Here is a 20112-nt window from a genome sequence, read left to right as displayed (position 1 = left end):
TTCTTATATCAGTGTGTTGAAGTGTTGTTTCTCTCTCTCTGCTGGAGTGTGTGTTCACTCGAGTGGAATAGAGGTTTTTGTACGAGCGTTTCATTAGATTGTATCACTGTGGTGGACTTTCGGTGGAGGAACTAAACTGGTGATCAAATGTAAGTCTATTTAATTACATATTAAAAAAAAATACAATTTATATTTCAGAAAGTGTTTTACAGTTGAAACAAGAACAACATTTATTAATGATTATTAGATATTGTGGCGACACTTTACTTGAAGCTTTTATGTATAATGCATTATAAAGGTATCAATAGCGTATTGTATAATGTCATATATGTTTTCATAAATAACTGTAACCAAAGTTAAATTGCATTAAAATATTTGCAAATTCCTTTTTACATCTTAAAGTTTTTTTATAATGTGTTTTTGTGTATTAAAATGTTTTGAAGTTGTAACAATGAATAGATAATATTACAATGTGTTATAACTGCAGTTACAGTTATTCATGTGATCATACATGCTTTATAATGTGTAAAACAATATTCAAAATACTTTTTATACTGCAATATAAAGGCTTTAAGTTATTATTCATTCAAAAAAACAGCATTCAACAACAAAAAAGGAATTCTAAACATATTTCCACACTGTGTCTCACTATGAGTTTAATCAGTTTATTACAGGTTTGTTTTTCCTTCATTTATTTCTACACTGAGTTCATATTTAGTTCATCTTTTATTGTAGAAATCATACATGGAAAAAAGACATTTGACATCAGAATGTAAATGTTGCTACTTTCTGTAGTTCAGTCAATGATACTGAATCTCTTTTGCTCATGTTGTGCTTATAATTCAGTGTTTTGTTCATTCTGTGTGATTAAATTGTGTTTTAACTCTGTTTGAAATGGAGTTACATTTTCAGTTCAGGTGAATATCTCAAAATGTAAGAAATTTATGTTCAGAGTGAATAATTGCTGGAATTAAAGCAGTCAGATCGGCCTGATAATAGATAATATGTGTTATAACTGCTGTTACACTTATTGATTAGATCATACATGCATTTTAATGTATATAACAGTGCATAATTAATGTATTAAAAAGTACTTTTATAATGCAAAATGTATGAAAACTTTAAATAAAGTGTTACTGATATTGTTTTATAATGATTGAATCTAAAACTAGAGCAGCATTATTCCTATGCTTTGAATGTGCAGTGCAGTGTGTTGTGTGTGTGTGTGTGTGTGTGAATGTGTTGTGTTTGTCTCCTGCAGCTGGTCCCACAGTGAAGCCCTCAGTGTCTCTGCTGCCGCCCTCTTCTCTGCAGATCTCTGGAGACTCAGCCGCACTGCTCTGCCTGCTCAGCTCTTACTCTCCACAGGGGGCGCTGGTGAGCTGGACACTGGACGGGTCAGAGGTCACCGAGGGGGTTCTGACCAGCGCAGAGAGCCAGCAGGACGGCCGCTACAGCCGCAGTAGCGTCCTGACCCTCAGCAAAGCACGCTGGGAAGAGGGAGAGCTGTACGTCTGCAGAGTAACACATGATGGAGCTCCTCATGAGGTCTCGTTCCACAAGAGCTCTGAGTGCTGATGTTTCTCTCCTGAAGATGAGCCGTATCTGAGTGTCCTGTGTCAGGCAGGATTCACATGAGTCTAGTGCTGCAGCTGTAGTGATTTACAACTCAATACTGAAAGAGAGTGTGTGTGTGTGTGTGTGTGTGTGTGTGTGTGTGTGTGTGTGTGTGTGTGTGTGTGTGTGTGTGTGTGTGTGTGTGTGATCTTTCAATCTGCTGTGTTTGCTGCAACATTCAATAAAGCTTCTCAACAAGTTCACTTTGTGTCTGACAACATCATTCAACTAACAGATGAAGATGCAGGTGCTTTTCAGAAGGTTGATGTAGCAGTAAATGTCAAATAAAGCTCTTGGGGTTTGAACATGGTCTCTGGAGACAGAGCTGCTCTATTCTGAGAGGATCACAATCACTCCACCCTGACAATGCAAATGGGATTTTCAGTCTCACTCTTTGATTGGTTACATGATCTGGACTGGAACACTTTCACTTCTGCTTTAGTGAAGCAGCGCAGACAAACTGATCTTTATATTTATAGGAGATTAAAACGTTTAGAATATAAAAATATCATAACAAAAAACCCAAAAAATAAAAATCAAGAATCAGCCGTTCTGACACTAATTGTTACATAATCATTACATTTATAGACAATGGTGTAAATATATATGAAAATGTTATGAAAATCATAACTAATACATGATCACAAATGAAGAATCAGTGTGTTGTTAATAAATGTTAATATCATAGTGTATTTGTTCATTGTTCATACATGTTTATATTAAAGTTTATTTGTTAATTTTAATAATAAAAACTATTGGTTGAATGTGTGTTTCACTGCCAGTTTCTGCCCAGCCGACTCTCAGCCAGATCTGTCTTACAGTGCCTGGGCCAGACCTGGGCCATATCAGTCAATAAGAGTCACTTTACAGGGTGTGGGCCACATCTGGGCCAGAGGAAGCTCTGTTACCCCTTTTCCACCAAGGCAGAACTGGTGCTGGTTCGGAGCCAGAGCCTAGTTTCAAATCGGTTCTTTGTTTTTCCACCGCTAAAGCACCAGCTCCGAACCAGCAAAACTGGTTCTTAAGTAGCTCCAAATCATTGCAGGGTCTAGAACGGAGCCAAGAAAGAACCGCTTGCGTCAGAGGCTGGGGGCGGGGTTACCGTGGCCAACAAGACTGAAGAGAAACTTGTGACCGCCATTTTTAAATAGCACCTAGTCGAGCTAATAGCAGCTTGATTATAATATCCGTCTATATAAGTTACGGCGAGCTGCACGAACGCGTTGGATTCGCCGTGTTTGGATGCCGATTTATTTTCGCAAACCCATGAGCATCCATAGTAACGCAACGTCTATTATTGTTGATGCCTTGTTCGAGATGCATCGGAGCAGCGTGGACCGATCAGAGCTCCGGGAGTGTTTGGAGATCATACGACTCCTTGTGCTTTTTGATCGCTTTCGCAGTGCTTTGATTTCATGTGCTGATCGTTCTGCGAGAAGCCGATGCATCTCGAACAAGTCTGGTGTGTTTGTGTTTGGCGCTGCCGCACTAGCGTTGCTGGGCAACATGATACGTATGCAGTGACGTAAGATATAGCTCTGTTGTGGCTCTCTGGCCGGTGGAAACGCAAACCGGTTCGTCAGTCGAACCAACTCCGAACTGGCAATAGCTCTAGCTCTGAACCAGCACCCGGTTCTTGTTGGTGGAAAAGGGGTATGTGTGTCCATGTTCAGTGTGTTGGGCCAGTTTTGGGCCGGTGACCCAGCCAGAAGTGGAGGTGGGCCAGGCAAAGTTTGCTCTCTGTCCTGCTGTTATCAACTCAAGAGTGAACCAAAATCATGTTGCTCTAGTGATGGGAGAAACAAAGCTTTTAGAAACCATTGAACCGATTGCTTTGCATAATGATTCACTGTATTGAATCACCACATGCTAGTCCGTTCGGACAACATGTCTGTGGTGTCCTATGTGAACCGACAGGGCGGTGTCAGATCCAGAAATCTCTGCAATCTGACGAAACGCCTTCTAGTGTGGGCTCACCACGCGTTGAGTGAGCGGAAACTCAGCATAAAAACACCTTTTACACACCAAATGCAAATGTTTTTATTTAAAGCAAAGAGTATAGAAGCCCAAGAGGCGAAAATCAATAGAACGCTCCATAGCAACAGTTGCCCCCATGACGTGACGGCGCGGCTGCCATTATGGACTGAAAACTGAAGGAAAACGCCGAAAAATAATGGGAGTCAATGGCACTGAACCAACTTAACATAACAAAAACTTAACATAACTTAATTTTTTCTGGCCGTCATATCTAAATATGAAAACAATTTAAAATACATTAATGAGGATGACCGACGTTAAATGACAGAAAATGTTACGTCTATGTGTTGGTTATGCATGGCCTAATTACCCTTAGGAAAATAGTATTTTGGAACAAAATATTACTATAGAAGTACTATAAGACCACTATAGAAATACTATAGCGGCTCTAGGATATTATAGAGGTATTACAGAACATAACATACTTCTGTGATGTTCTGTAATACCTGTATAATATTTTAAAGCTGCTATAGTATTTCTATAGTAGTCTTATCATACTTCTATAGTATGTCCCAAATTACTATAGTATTCCTATAAGATTACTATAATATTTTGTCCCAAAATACTATAAGATTCCTATAGTACTTTTTCGTAAGGGTATGTCCCCCACCGAATCGGCTTCATTAGCCTACCACTTACGGTTTGGAAAGATACAATTATAAAATTACTGCAAAGCTTTAATCTATCAATATTTATGTTCTATTATGCATTTTCCTTGTTATATGAATAACAGAAATTCATGAAATAATATATAGGCAGACACACAGTAATAAGATATTTATTCAAATGTTGATTTTGAAATGAGTGAACATCACTATATGATTTAAAAAAATTAAAATAAATAAATAAATAATAATAATAATAATAAATGAACATTTCTAAAGACAGTTAATCTTTTACATAGAATATCACAAAAATATGAACTTGCTCATCTTCACAGTTTGGTTGTGTGGCGTGCAAACTGGCGCTAACGATTTCAGCAGCTTTCAGTCCATAATGGCGGACGTGCCTCCGCAGCGCCATCTACAGACTGTTACCCATAACACAACAGAGTTTCGCCTCTTGGGCTTCTGTACTCTTTGTTTAAAGTCTAATCTATTCAATGCAATTACCAAATCATCTAATACCAGTAAATATGAAATGTCTTTATAATATGTGTTTGTTTATTAAATTGAAGGGCTTGTTTTGTTTGTTTTATGGAGAGCTTGCACACTAAAAACAGCTGTTATGAAATGTTTTACCCAATTATGGGTTATTTATATGGAATTTGGGTTATTTTGTGCAACTCATGCATTGAGTCAAAATCCATCAACCCAACATACATCGGTTGACCCAGCACGTGGATTGTTTGTGCTTTGAACGTCATCACATCATCACCAGAGTCCACACATCTTAAAGTTTTTTTATAATGTGTTTTTGTGTATCAAAATGTTTTGAATGTTTTGAAGGGCAAAAATGTTTTGGCCCGCCAGAATGGGTGTGGCTAACGTGTATAAAAGAGGGGCTCACAGGCTGGAATTCTGGTTTTCATAGACTGAAGCGAATAAGCTTGTGGCGCGACACGGCAGGTTACACAATACTCGTTCACTCTACTAGAGAGATCCGAGGTTACATTAGGTAACCGAGTACGTTCTCTTATGAGAGGTTCTCTCGTATTGCGCAAGTTGCTTACGCTACGGGAACCCCTTGTCAACGCCGTGCGCGCCGAGCATCAATGCATGAGTCCCAGGGAAACCCGGGGAAAATAACATGCGAGAACAGGCGGCCAGCAACGCGGGCCAGCACATGTCATAAGCACTTCATAAGGGTACAGAGCGGCACTGCCGGTCTGTGTATAAACCCGAGGAGAGTGCGGCCAGCAACGCGGGCCAGCACAGTACACAAGCACATCACAGGGAAAATATAGAGCGGCCTCGCCGGTCCATGTATGGAAAGTGTAAGCCCTAGCGCCACAAGTGAAGAATAGGCGGCCAGCAACGCGAGCCCGCACTAATACATCAGCGCATGATGGGGAAAATACAGAGCGGAACCGCCGGTCTGTATATAGACTTTCATCCCTAGTGCAGCTTACCAGAAAAGATAGTAGTACACAGGAGTAGTCTGCGCATAAACAAATGGGCAGAACATACATCCCGCTTTGACTGATAACAGTTTAGCCGGCAAGGCGGGGACTTCCAGATTATAAAATCTCACGAATGTGGAGGGGGAGGCCCAGCCTGCCGCCATACATATGTCGTGAATAGAAATCCCGCTAGACCAAGCCCACGACGAGGCCATGCCTCTAGTGGAATGGGCTCTGATGCCCATAGGACACTGCAGGTGTTTGGACGCATATGCAGCTGCGATAGCGTCCACTATCCATCTGGACAGACTCTGCTTCGAGGCGGCGAGACCCTTGGTGCGCCCACCAAACGAAACAAAAAGCTGCTCGGAACGCCTAAAGGCGGCGGAGCGTGTGATGTACACTCTCAGCGCCCTGACGGGGCATAGGAGGTTATCACTATCATCACTATCGGATGCTGGCAGAGCCGACAGGGAGATGATCTGCGCCCTAAAGGGAGTGCCAATCGCTTTTGGGACGTAACCGTGTCTCGGTTTGAGGATGACTTTAGAGTCATTAGGTCTGAACTTGAGACACGCGGGGCTGACAGACAGCGCGTGTAAATCCCCCACGCGTTTCACTGATGCCAGAGCTATCAGAAAAACGATTTTAAGCGAAAGGTATTTCAAATCCACGGATTCTAACGGTTCAAAGGGTAAAGCTTTCAGGGCCTCTAAGACCAAAGAAAGATCCCAGATAGGAACCGAGGGGGGCCGCGGGGGGTTCATCCTCCTGGCTCCCCTAAGGAAGCGGATGATGAGCTCATTTCTTCCTTTTGCATGGCTGCGCGTCGTCTCAGCGAATGCTGCGATAGCCGCAACATATACTTTGAGCGTGGAGGGGGATCTGCCCTTATCCAACAGCTCTTGTAGGAAAGAGAGCACCCGCGAAACCCCGCATGTGCGTGGATCCAGGCTCCTAGTGGCGCACCATTTAGTGAACACTGACCATTTAGACGCATAGAGTCTTCTCGTGGAAGGGGCTCTAGACTGCGTGATCGTGTTTATGACCCCTTCAGGCAGATCAGCGGGTATCCGTTGATTATCCACGCGTGCAGAGACCAGCGCTCTGGATGGGGATGCCATATCGATCCGCCGGCTTGAGAGAGGAGATCTCTCTTCACCGGGATCGGCCAAGGGGGTGAGTGCGACAGCCTCACTAGCCTCACTGGGTACCATATTTGGTTCTCCCATCGCGGGGCTATGAGGAGCACTGAGTGGCGCGTTTCCCTGATCCTCTTTATTACCTGTGGTAACAGAGAGATTGGAGGGAAAGTATACAGCGGGTGGCTGGGCCAGGTTTGGGCCAGCGCGTCCTCGCTTTTTGAGAAAAACCTCGGGCAATGAGCGTTGTCTTTTGACGCAAATAGGTCGACTTCCGCCTTGCCGAACAGGTGCCACAGTAGCTGGACTGTCTGAGGGTGCAGGGACCATTCTCCCGGGGGAATGTTGTCTCTGGACAGTCTGTCTGGACCGACATTCAGGTGGCCAGGTACGTGCACGGCTCTCAGCGAGCGCAACGCGTGGTGAGCCCACACTAGAAGGCGTTTCGTCAGATTGCAGAGATTTCTGGATCTGACACCGGTTCACATAGGACACCACAGACATGTTGTCCGAACGGACTAGCATGTGGTGATCCCGTATATGTGGGAGGAAGTGCTTGAGTGCGTTTTCGACCGCTATCATCTCCAAACAGTTTATATGGAGGCATTTTTCCTGGTCTGACCACAGGCCAAACTGTTCGTTTGCCCTCAAGCAGAGCGCCCCAACCTAAATTGGATGCATCCGTCGATATAACTTTGCGGTGTGAAATGGCTCCCATTATCACTCCCTGCTTGTACCAGTCGGCCGCTAACCAGGGTCTCAGCACTGAAACGCAGCTCTGAGTCACTCTGATTCGTATGCCGCCGGACGCCCAGGCTCGGCGAGGCACACGGGCGTTCAACCAGCGTTGTAGGGGGCGCATATGTAATAGACCCAGCTGAAGCACTGCTGCAGCTGACGCCATATAACCCAGCATCCTCTGAAACGTTTTCAGGGGTGTGGCGCTGCCCAGCTGGAAAGACGCGGCCAGGCGCTGGATACGGCGCGCGCACTGTATTGACAGCCGGGCCGTCATTGCCACAGAGTCCAGTTCCAAGCCCAGAAAAGAGGTTGACTGACTGGGCAGTAATGAGCTCTTGGTCCAGTTCACCGTGAGACCCAAGCTTTCCAGGTGGCTGAGAAGCACTGTTCTGTGAGAGATAAGAGCTTTATTCAAATATCTCAGATCTAAAATTGGTCTGAGAGCTCCGTCCTTCTTGGGCACGAGGAAATAACGGCTGTAAAAACCTGCCTCGCTCAGGGAAGGGTGTACCGGTTCTATAGCCCCCTTGCACAGAAGCTTCGCTATTTCTGCACGAAGTAGGTGTGCTACTTCCCCATTCACTCTCGTCTCGGTTCGCGCTCGAAGCACGGGGGACGGCGAGCGAACTGCAGTGAATAGCCTTCTCTCACTGTGCTCAGCACCCATTCTGACACGCCTGGAATAGCTTCCCATGCTTTTGCATGTACAGCTAAGGGCAGAATGACCTCCGGGTTCCGATAGCCGCGATGCACGGGCTCGGGAACCTGATTCGGAGGCGCGGGTGCGGCGCGCGCGCTCTTGGTGCTTGAATACGGCGGCTCGCATACAGAGATGGCTGGCCGTTTTACACACATTATCCTGGTGGCTTTGGACGGGGAACATATTGTGCGAGTTAACTTTTTCAATTCAGCCACATAAGTGGAAATGGTCTCTCCCTCGCACTGATTTCGTTTATAAAATCTGAAACGTTCAGCAATTAATAACAGTTTGGGTGACAAATGTTCTCGCATCACTTGAACAAGTTCTGAAAAAGTATTTTCTGCAGGCCTCTGGGGGGCAGTCAAACTCCGCAAAAGACTGTATGCTTTTCCACCCATTGCGCTGAGTAGTACAGCGACATGTTTATCTTCCACTATCTCATTTGCAGCGAAGTACTGCTGCAGTCTTTCGATATACATGTTCCAATCCTCCGTGGAACTATCAAATGCGTCAACTTTGCCTATGTAAGCCATGTTCGCCGCTCACAGTGACGTAACGTTACTCACGCTGACTGTTCTTCCGAATCGCTGAACTAGTCCTCTTCTGCTTTTCTGTCATTCAAATTTCGCGCACTAGAATATCAACGCTCACAGTTGATCCCATCCTCGTCGCCACTGTGATGTCTGTCATATGATGCATGAAGTAAAACGCAAGATGAGATGACTGTGCAGACTCACATAAGGCTTTACTGAACAAAGCTCGGAAAAACAGGAATCCAGACATAACCAAAACAACCCAGAGCGAGCATTCTGAACAGACCTCAATAATGGAACAAAGATATCTGCCCTGCTAGGCAGATATACAACAATAAATACTTGTCTTTTCTCTTTCAGATGTAGTCGATAGCAAGCAAGCTCGGAGTGAACACAGGAAGCTCATACAGGATACAGGATCACTGGTAACATGGAGTCAAACAGGATTTCTGGAGACAGCGGAACAATGATACAGAGGTTAGTGTTTCACAGGTGAGTATACGTTACTTTTGCAGAATTGTGACGCATCAGAGACTTCAGGAGACAATGGATAATGGTCTGTTCCTGTTGGAGGCTTGACCAAGAACTGGGGCTATGTTGAGTGTTTTATAGTGCTTGATGACGAGGTTGCTGATGGTGAACAGGTGCAGGTGATTAGTAATCTGGAGAGAGTGAATGCAGGTGTGCCAAAGAGGATCCTGGGTAATGTAGTGCAGAGACAGACGGTGAACGTGACACTGATGTCTGATGTTTTTAGCAGGATATTTGATTCCTTTGTCTTAATGTGGGTGTTGGGCTGATCGTTTTCTGCATAAAGGCCATTTAGACGGCGCTGCGGTTTCGTTGTGTGTTTTTGCTGCTGTTTCGTTGTGTTTTGCTGTTTGTTTCCACACTAAAACATTTGATCCGTTTACCGCTGCATGCGTCTGAGTTGTGCACGTGGGCTCTTCAGTCATATTACTATCTACCGAAGCCCTGAAACGCAACGTAAAAAAAAAGAAAAGAAAATCTGTGAAAAAAAAAAGAAAGAAAAAGTCTAGTATTTCGAGATTAACCCTCAGGGGTCTAAGGTGTTTTTGGGGTCCTTGAGATGTTCTGACATGCTCTTACATTTGTGCTTTTTTCAGTTGCTTATAAACATATTAATGGCAAAGGTGTAATTACACTCTATTTAGCACAAACAGGGCTACCATAATATGTGAGCAAAATGTATGTACATGTTTGTATTTTTGAGAGAATAATGTTTATGCATGGTTATTGAAAAAACTAAAAATGAAAATGTCTGAAATAAGGCCACAAAACACATACTAAATATGTGTCCATAGAACTTCTGAATAATGCATTTTGTCGCCTAGAGTTTTATCTTCAAAATGATGTGAAAATCATCCTTCCTAATCATTCACATAAAACAATACATTGATTTAAATTTTGTAACACACTTTTTGTTTGGAAACGCAATATGCGGACAGACTCCACCGGAAACCGAGGGAAAAAGAGGGAGACAGTAACCACTGCGACTTCGCTTTGCTTGGTAGACAGAGTCTGGCATGGCATAATTGAAAAGCGTTTTCTTTCTCGTGGGGGGGGGGCGCTTGTCTGAAGTTTAAAATCATTGGTTACCCGTAAGCCAATCACATAACGTTTGGTTATGACGTGTGTTATGCGCATGCTCAGCCGCATCTAACTTCCACTGTAAACACATGTATGATGCGAAAACAAAACCATCGAGTGAAACACCGGAGTGAACATGGCTGTGAACGACTTTTGCAGATTATGTGAAGTAAATCTACGCGTCACGGCTCTCAGCCCGCCCTCTGTTCGTTGATTGGCCGGCTGTTTTCATGCCGGAGGAAAACGGAAAGCTATGACGCTGTCTCAGACTGAGTACAGAAGCGAAATGAAATTGAGCGGAAGTACGAAGTCTGACGTAGTCAGGCTATTTTACCCCCATCACCACACTACATATATGTAGTAGTGAAGTCTGTGATTTCGGGTGCAGCCGCGGTCTTAAAGGAAAGGTGAACAGAACTCAGTTATGAAAAAGACATGTGACCCTCTAGTGGTGAAATATGGAAGTGCAATTAAAGAGGTTGACTTTACTACAGGAATAATCTTGCAGTGGCAAGTTTTACAGGAACAAGCTCCACTCACATTTTCTCCACATTTTAGTCCAGTTTAGTAAGGGATATAAGACTGTGTTAAATGTTTACTTACATCATAATAAATAAAGAAAGTCTGTGAAAGGTTTGATATTGTGTAGTTTGTGATCCTCCATCAGCAGCTGCAGTTTCTCTCAGCTGTATCAGTGCAGTCACTGTGACGTCTGACTGACAGAGGTTTTTGTACGACTCTTTATCACTGTGTGAACACCCATTTACTGTTTGGATAGTGTAAACTCAGACAGTAATAATCTCCTGTATCTTCAGTCTGGACTCCACTGATGGTCAGAGTAAAATCACTGCCATAGTTAGATCCACTGCCACTGAATCTAGATGGAGTTCCAGACTGAAGGCTGCTTATGTAATAAATCAGGAGTTTAGGAGCTTCTCCAGGTTTCTGCTGATACCAAGACACACAGTTACTACAGCCAGAAATCGGCTGACTTGTTTTACAGCTGATCGTAACAGTTTCTCCTTGTTTGACGGCTTTTATTGCTGGATTCTGAGTCACTGTCACTTGTCCCCAGATCTCTGAAATTAGACAGTTTAGTAATGGTTGTAAATGAGATGTGATTGTTTATTTTGCTAAATATTTATACAAGATATTTACCCTGAATGCAGAGAGTCAGAGTCCAGATGAAGATGTTGATTGTGTTCATTGCTGTAGTTTAGTCTTGTGTGATGATGAAGATTGTGTTCTGCTCTCAGTCATGAAGTGTTAAACTCACAGCACTATAAACACTCTCAGAGCACTGAAGCATGTGCTGACAATGCAAAGAAGTGGGCAGGATTTACAACAGCTTGTGCTGATAACAAACTCATAAACTCTACATAGAAGATTTTACTTTCAGAATAATGTTATTGAACCATTTAGTGATTAATTGCACATAATTATTAATTGTGAAATATTTGTGTTTATGTTTGTCAGGCTGATAAGACACTCGGTTTTGTCTGGAGAATCATGAATGTAGATCATTATAAACATATGTCATACGCAGCAGTTTCTCTGAGTACAGTTCTGTGCTACACCTTTACAAGCATGTTAACAATGACAAATCAAGAAATAAATAAATACGTTTTACTATATTTAGAGTCATAATAAAAAAAATGTGGAATCAATGTTGACATGTTGCTCTCTGGGAAATATTTTCATGATGTCTATTTTTCCCACATTTTCCACATGCATGAAGTTCATCAGGACTCATAATCAGGTCATTATATATTAAACAATGTGCATCTGAAATGTTCAGAATTATTGATTCATTTATTTGAAGCTGCAGGTTTTTCTGTGAATCATGATGATTGATCTGCATATGAAGAACAGAAGCATCATTATGAGAAACTCCACAACATCATCCATGATCAAAGAGGTCAAAGGTCACCTCAGAGGTCACAGCTCATCAAATATATTTCTTTAAACAGTGTTATATCAGAAAGCATTTAGTCAAATCTGAATGAGTGAGTGTTGAGAAGAGCTGAGGATCTTCTAATATCAGTGTGTTGAAGTGTTGTTTCTCTCTCTCTGCTGGAGTGTGTGTTCACTCGAGTGGAATAGAGGTTTTTGTACGAGCGTTTCATTAGATTGTATCACTGTGGTGGACTTTCGGTGGAGGAACTAAACTGGTGATCGGTAAGTTTGTCTATTTAATCATCTAATAAAAAAAATACAATTTAGATTTCAGAAAGTGTTTTACAGTGGAAACAACAACAACATTTATTAATAATAATGACTATTAGATATTGTGGTAAACTTTACTTGAAGCCTTTATGTATAATGCATTATAAAGGTATCATGTTGTAATGTCATATATGTTTTCATAAATAACTGTCACCAAAGTTATAATGTTTTATAATATTTGCACTTTCCTTGTTACGTCTAGAATTGGTCATGAGTTTTAGTGTATTATAATTTTTTATATATTTTCTACTATATTTCTACACTGAGTTCATATTTAGTTCATCTTTTATTGTAGAAATCATACATGGAAAAAAGAGATTTGACATCAGAATGTAAATGTTGCTGCTTTCTGTAGTTCAGTCAATGATACTGAATCTCTTTTGCTCATGTTGTGCTTATAATTCAGTGTTTTGTTCATTCTGTGTGATTCAATTGTGTTTTAACTCTGTTTGAAATTGAGTTGCATTTTGAGTTGAATATCTCTATGTTCAGAGTTATAACTGCTGTGAATGTGTTGTGTGTGTGTGTGTGTGTGTGTGTGTGTGTGTGTGTGTGTGTGTGTGTGTGAATGTGTTGTGTTTGTCTCCTGCAGCTGGTCCCACAGTGAAGCCCTCAGTGTCTCTGCTGCCGCCCTCTTCTCTGCAGATCTCTGGAGACTCAGCCGCACTGCTCTGCCTGCTCAGCTCTTACTCTCCACAGGGGGCGCTGGTGAGCTGGACACTGGACGGGTCAGAGGTCACCGAGGGGGTTCTGACCAGCGCAGAGAGCCAGCAGGACGGCCGCTACAGCCGCAGTAGCGTCCTGACCCTCAGCAAAGCACGCTGGGAAGAGGGAGAGCTGTACGTCTGCAGAGTAACACATGATGGAGCTCCTCATGAGGTCTCGTTCCACAAGAGCTCTGAGTGCTGATGTTTCTCTCCTGAAGATGAGCCGTATCTGAGTGTCCTGTGTCAGGCAGGATTCACATGAGTCTAGTGCTGCAGCTGTAGTGATTTACAACTCAATACTGAAAGAGAGTGTGTGTGTGTGTGTGTGTGTGTATGTGTGTGATCTTTCAATCTGCTGTGTTTGCTGCAACATTCAATAAAGCTTCTCAACAAGTTCACTTTGTGTCTGACAACATCATTCAACTAACAGATGAAGATGCAGGTGCTTTTCAGAAGGTTGATGTAGCAGTAAATGTCAAATAAAGCTCTTGGGGTTTGAACATGGTCTCTGGAGACAGAGCTGCTCTATTCTGAGAGGATCACAATCACTCCACCCTGACAATGCAAATGGGGTTTTCAGTCTCACTCTTTGATTGGTTACATGATCTGGACTGGAACACTTTCACTTCTGCTTTAGTGAAGCAGCGCAGACAAACTGATATATAAAAACATGATCACAAATTAAGAATGTAAAAGTTTGTGTGTCTCAAATATTACACCTAAAACATGATGATCATATTGAAACACTGACTCATTCTCTTCATAAACAAGATGGATGTTGATTGTAATGATATAGTGTTATTAGGGTTTGAAAATACAATCATAAATCATTATTCAAACCTGAACTAAACACTGCCAGAGTCAAGAGGAAGATGATGCTGAAAGTCATGTTTGTTGGTTGATGAAGAAGAGCTCTTGATCATGTCATGTTCAGTTCATAGAGCTATAAACACATGCAGAGTGAAGCATGTGCTGATCATATAAAACACCCTCTGAATGCAAAAGCTGCTGTAGACTGTGAGCTCACGACGAGACCGAAGAGAGATCAGGACGAGATACAGACTCACCTCAGACTCATCAGAGTCAAAGAGCTTTACTGACAGGGTTAAAGAACGGCTTTAAATGGCTGAAGCACAGTAACATTAAATATACTGACACACACATTTACACCCAAATACACACAGTTAAAAATAAATAGAGTTCAGTCATGAAACTCTAGATCAGTGGTTCCTCAACAATGTCTCTAATCTGACACAACCACTTCAGGTCTTGGAGTCTCTACTGATGAGCTGATGAGTTGATCAGGGGTTTGATAGGGAGAGTCTCCAGGACCAGGGTTGAACCTGAACTAAACACTAGGGTTGGGTCTAGATCAGGATGATCAGTCCTTTACTGTACATGCAGTCTGTAAGCAATGACATCATTACCACATGACACAAGCTGATTGGCTTCTGATGATCCTGCAGCCAATGGGATTCCTTGCTCAACGTTTAAATAGTCTGGTTCAGTGTTTGCTGTAGGATAGTTCCTCTGACATTCAACATCTTAAGATAATTGAACTGTGTTTTATCATTCCACACTAAACAATGTTTGATAGTCAGTAGTTTTTTTATTTTACAGTCCTGTTCCCCATGTTCTTACTATGTACTTATTATAGTAATTGAAATAACTGGGTAATAACTAGGTACTAACCCTGAACCCATGTAGTTACCTTATATTACCCAGTACTTTTCTTAGTAGGGGAGAGCGGGGCACAACCTAACACACTTTGGTTTTGGCCCAATTATAAAAATAAAAAAAATTAAGTTAGATTAATCTTTTTTTCTTCTTCTTTTTTTTACACAAGCAACATACACATGCACAGGAAAGGGCAGCACAGTTTTGCAATAAATAAATAAAATCATTAATAATATTATATATAATAATAATAATAATAATATTATATTATAATAATATAAATAAATATTGTAATTGCAATTGAATTATATTTGTGTGTGGCAGCTGCATGCAAAAATGATTATTATTATTAATAATAACAGTAATAATAATAAAATTTAGCTTAAAATCACATTTTAAAGGGTTTATACTGCTATATTCTTAATAAATAAATAAGTGATCAATGCATAGTAAACAAATCTGGGGGGCAAATCATACTTTGACACTTAAATTCCAACATTGTTTGTGAAAGTCCAACAAAGTTAAATGTGGCAAAATAAATATATAAATAAATACTCAAACCTGAAAAGTTGTGTGGCTCCCTGTTTTCACTTCATTATCGTTGTACACTTGGTGGATTAGTTATAACACTGTGCTACATCTAACCCGCTGTGTAAAACATATTTTAAGCCTAGCTAACAGTTGCTTGAAGTTGCTGACATTTTCAAGACAGTGATTAAAGTAATATAAAATTAGATTTGGTGACGTACACACCCAACTAAAAAAAAACATATGTAAAGACATTAGCTCAAAGGGGAAATATTAATAATAATCCATAATTACCAATTATGATTAATTATTAATATTTGGGTCAGTTAATTAGATTAAAGGTGCATTAAGCAACTTTTCATGTTAAAAATACCCGTTTTCTAACCCATACATGCTTAAACAATTGCCTGATGGGCTGAATGAGCCCTTCTCTGATCACTGAGATTGTCTCTATAATCCTGTAAAGTAAAATAAATAAGAGGGATTCGGGCTGGAATTTTAGACTGGGCATGACGTCATGCGCGTTCACGGCACGCTCACATAGCTAAGTCTGGCAGGTTTGTGTATTCGCCGGCATTCTCCGTAGAAGATGGATTGTAAGAGAACTGCTTGTAGTTCATTTCAAACACCAACGCAAACTACACGCAAGATAAAAAAAAGAAAACTTGTCTCTAGTGCAACCAAAAGGGCAAAATTGGACTCAGACAGGCGTCGGAATAAGACGAGAGTAAACATAGGGAAGGCTTTCAATAAATGGAGAGATCTCCGGTCTGCTCTAGGGCTGAAACGGGATGCTCAGTTGGCTTTTTTCTTGATAAAACGGTAAGATATATTCCATTCTCTAATGTCTGATACGGCATATATTTGACAATAAATGACGATGCGTAAAATGTGTAATGCTTTAGCGTAAGCTAGATAAATGTACAACCAGAATATGTTTTACTACCATCGTTTCTTGAGAGGCTAACTTTACTGGGTCTGGACCTGGTTCAGCCATGATTTAATCCTATTTTAGTTATTACTTTGATGTAATAATCAATATTATCTTTACATGCTCGTGCAAGCGTGCGTGTGCGTGTGGTCCATGAGCGTGCACATCTCTGGCTGCAGTTTCACTTGCCGCCAGAGGTGGCATAGTTCTGCAAAAACTCAGAATCTTGCTTAACCCCCTGAGGTCGACGGTATCGCCGGCGATACCAGCTCGCTTTTTTTTTATCAGTGTAAAAGAAACTCATAAATACTCTGTTGACTTTGATTTTTCATAGGAGTTTCGTACATCAATCGATTCTGTTAAATGTGTATTATTTTTGTGTATACTCATAATAAAAACAAAGTGTTGAGCTTTTCGCCAAATAAAGAAAAATAAACACGAAGCGAGTTCTGCCTTCTCTCTGTCAGTGAAGTCCATTCTGAAACGCGTCCGAAAATGAACTGTAACTCAGCGAATACTTCTCACACAGACACGTGAGATATGTCTTTATGAAGCTTGAAATCTCTTCTTTTAAATGAAGTAATTTATATAAAAAACAAATGTTTTCAACTCATGTAATCCGTTTGAAAGCAAGGAGAGGTACCGTTTTTCCTTCTGCCTCATTATCTCTATAATGAGTTGAGGCCGCCCCGCCCCCGGCGCTATTCAAATGGTAAATAGTTTAGGTGATCTAGTATGCATCGCATACGCCCCCCGATCAATGCCATAAAAACACAGTTTCTTCATCAGACTTACTGATAGTTCATCGCGTTTTGAGTATGGCACGCTTCTCCAGTAAAGACGCCCTTCAAATGATTCTGGACAGCGAGGAAGAATGCATGATACCGGGTTGTTTCCTCAGAGGAAGATTGTAACTCAGACTACGAACGGCAGCATTTTGAAGAGCGAATTCCGCCGAGGACACAATTTCGGAGTAAGTTTTACTTAAAAGTCTTTTGTCTTTTATTTTTCGTGTTCGCATTTATGAGGAAAAAACAATATTACGTGACAGTTCTCCATTATGGACGCGAGCGCTCTGAAAGCGCACTAAAAGACTTTCAAACTTTCACAGAGACCTCAAAACAGAAACTACACAAATCCTTTCTTTAAAACGAATTTCGTTTTGTATCAATTGTATCTTAATTTTAATAATTTTTTCATTAACAAATTTCCTGGATTTAAAGTAAATATAGGCTAGCAATCACAACATAAGGTGCTTGAACTGGAGATCATCATTAACCAGACCGTAGCCTACTCGCCTCACATGTCTAAAAAATGTGAAATATATTTACAGAAAGCTGGTTCTAAACAAAACCATCTAAAACAAAAAACTATGTAGCCTAATAAATGTGCATTTCTCCGGTGTGTTCACTAGCCTACTGCGAAGATCGCGAGTCAATAGCCTATCGTCAACTTCATCTTTGCCAGAAGTTAAATTTAAATTGCGTGTGTGAATGAATGATGATGTTTTAGCAAACTGTATTCAGGGTTCCCGCGGGGTCTTAAAAAGTCTAAAATTCAGAATTTTACATTTAAGGCCTTAAAATGTCTTAAAAACGGCCAGATTTTCATCCGTGGTCTTAAATTTAATTTAGTCAGGTCTAAAAAAGGTCTCGCCAACAGGCCGTTCACATATCGCATCCTTTGCGCGCTCAAGTTCGTTCAAATGTAGGCTCGCGCGCGCTCATAATTGAAGCGACGCACTCGTTTTTTTCCAGGCGCAGCGAGATAAAAAAAAAATCTCAACTCTTCAGAATGCCGCAAACGCACCGCAGGTCATGTGACAAGAACCAACCAATCAGCTTCGCCCCTTTCCGTAACAACATTGAAAGCTCACTGAACTGGAAGGATGCGGGTGCACCCAAACACTACGGGTGTTTTTCTCTTCTCCGTAAATAAATCTTGAAGCAGAGCTACAGCAAGCGTTTCTCGCTGGTGGAAATCCATTAGCCACTAAAACTTATTTGTCATTGTGGAGAGCGCAGTGCACGGTTGCATAGCAATGACAGACGCCACGGGAAAATCCGACCGAATTTTACTATTAATAATAAAAGATAAGCTAAAGTGCATTGTAAATGTCAGTAATTTATCTTTTTATAAAAAATGATTTAAAGTCTGAAATATGTGAGGTTTATCTTTTTATAAAAAAACTTTTTTGTCTAAACTTTTTTGAACTTGTACATGTTAGTATATAACATGTTGCAAGACACTTTTAAAATCTGGCTATCATTTTTAATGGTATTATTTTAATGTTTATGTAAACAAAAAGTGCATATTGATGCTAATTTTATTTGTTATTTGCTGGTTTTCGACATTGTGTAGTATTAGTACTTTTTGAACAGGATTCTGTGATAACCGTGATCATTTTTGTCACTATAATCATTGAAATGAAATGTTCATGCCATTTCATCTCTAGTTATGATCAACTATGATCAACTAAAATCAACTAATTATGTGTTTTTTTACAGTATAATATGCATAGTACAATTTTCTATATAAAAAATAATATATCTGATTCTGACACACGTTGTTGGGTGTGGAAGGTTACTAATGTGATTGTTTTATCTGTAAATTAAATGAATGTTTTTTCAATTACTTAATTCATTGAAATAAAATTAATTCTTTGATTTGATTTTTTTTTTTTGGCAATGCGTCGTGTAGGTCTTAAATTTCAAACTTTATGGTCTTAAAATGTCTTAAAAAGGTCTTAAATTTGACTGCCTGAAACCTGCAAGAACCCTGTGTATTGCTATACTGAGATGAGTAAAAATCGACTGAAATATGTTGAAATAAAATGTAGGCTATTTGTATAAGCAACGTATTAAACTGCAAATTAACAATATGCCCTAATATTTCATGAAAACAACGTTACAGTCAGGCGAAATATGAAAGACAACATCTTGTTGACTAGATTTGGGTACAGTTTTTACTGTAGAATATACTGCCACGTCAAATAAGCTTTTGTTTAGCAATTTCTATATCTATTTTTGTCAAAAATAAAGTCATCAACTAAGATGTTAGCTGTTCCAATGTTGACTATATTCAAACTAATGAATACATAGATAAAATGTAGGCCTATAATCTTTTTTTTTTACAAAGAAAGAGTACACTTGAAATATTGTTGAAATTGTAATTATTGTTGTAATTGTAACCTTTTTAATAAAATAGCAAAACATATTTACAAGATAGATGTAAGCAAAATCTTAAATGGTCAATATAAGTCTTCTTCTAAATATATCTTTTGTCCTTGCATTGTGGCTCAGTCAGTTTCACACCTGAGTGAATGGCTCATCATTATGCAGAGTGGGTGGGACATTGTATTCTCAGGTGTAAACCACTCCTCGTTCACGCCCCCCTCGCATATTGGCTTTCCAAGCAAAACCTGTTTTACATCAATTTAAATCAATGTATGGTTTTATGTGAACGATAAAGCAAGACTATTTTCACATAATTTTGAAGAAAAAACTCTAGGCGAGGACATCCATTAGTCAAAAGTCTTATTGACACATATTTACTATGTGTTTTGTGGCCTTATTTCAGAAATTTTAGTTTTTAGTTTTT

This window comes from Leuciscus leuciscus (assembly GCF_965113295.1).
Source record: "Leuciscus leuciscus genome assembly, chromosome: 25".
Classification (NCBI taxonomy): Eukaryota; Metazoa; Chordata; class Actinopteri; order Cypriniformes; family Leuciscidae; genus Leuciscus; species Leuciscus leuciscus.
This window is presented reverse-complemented; position numbering follows the sequence as displayed.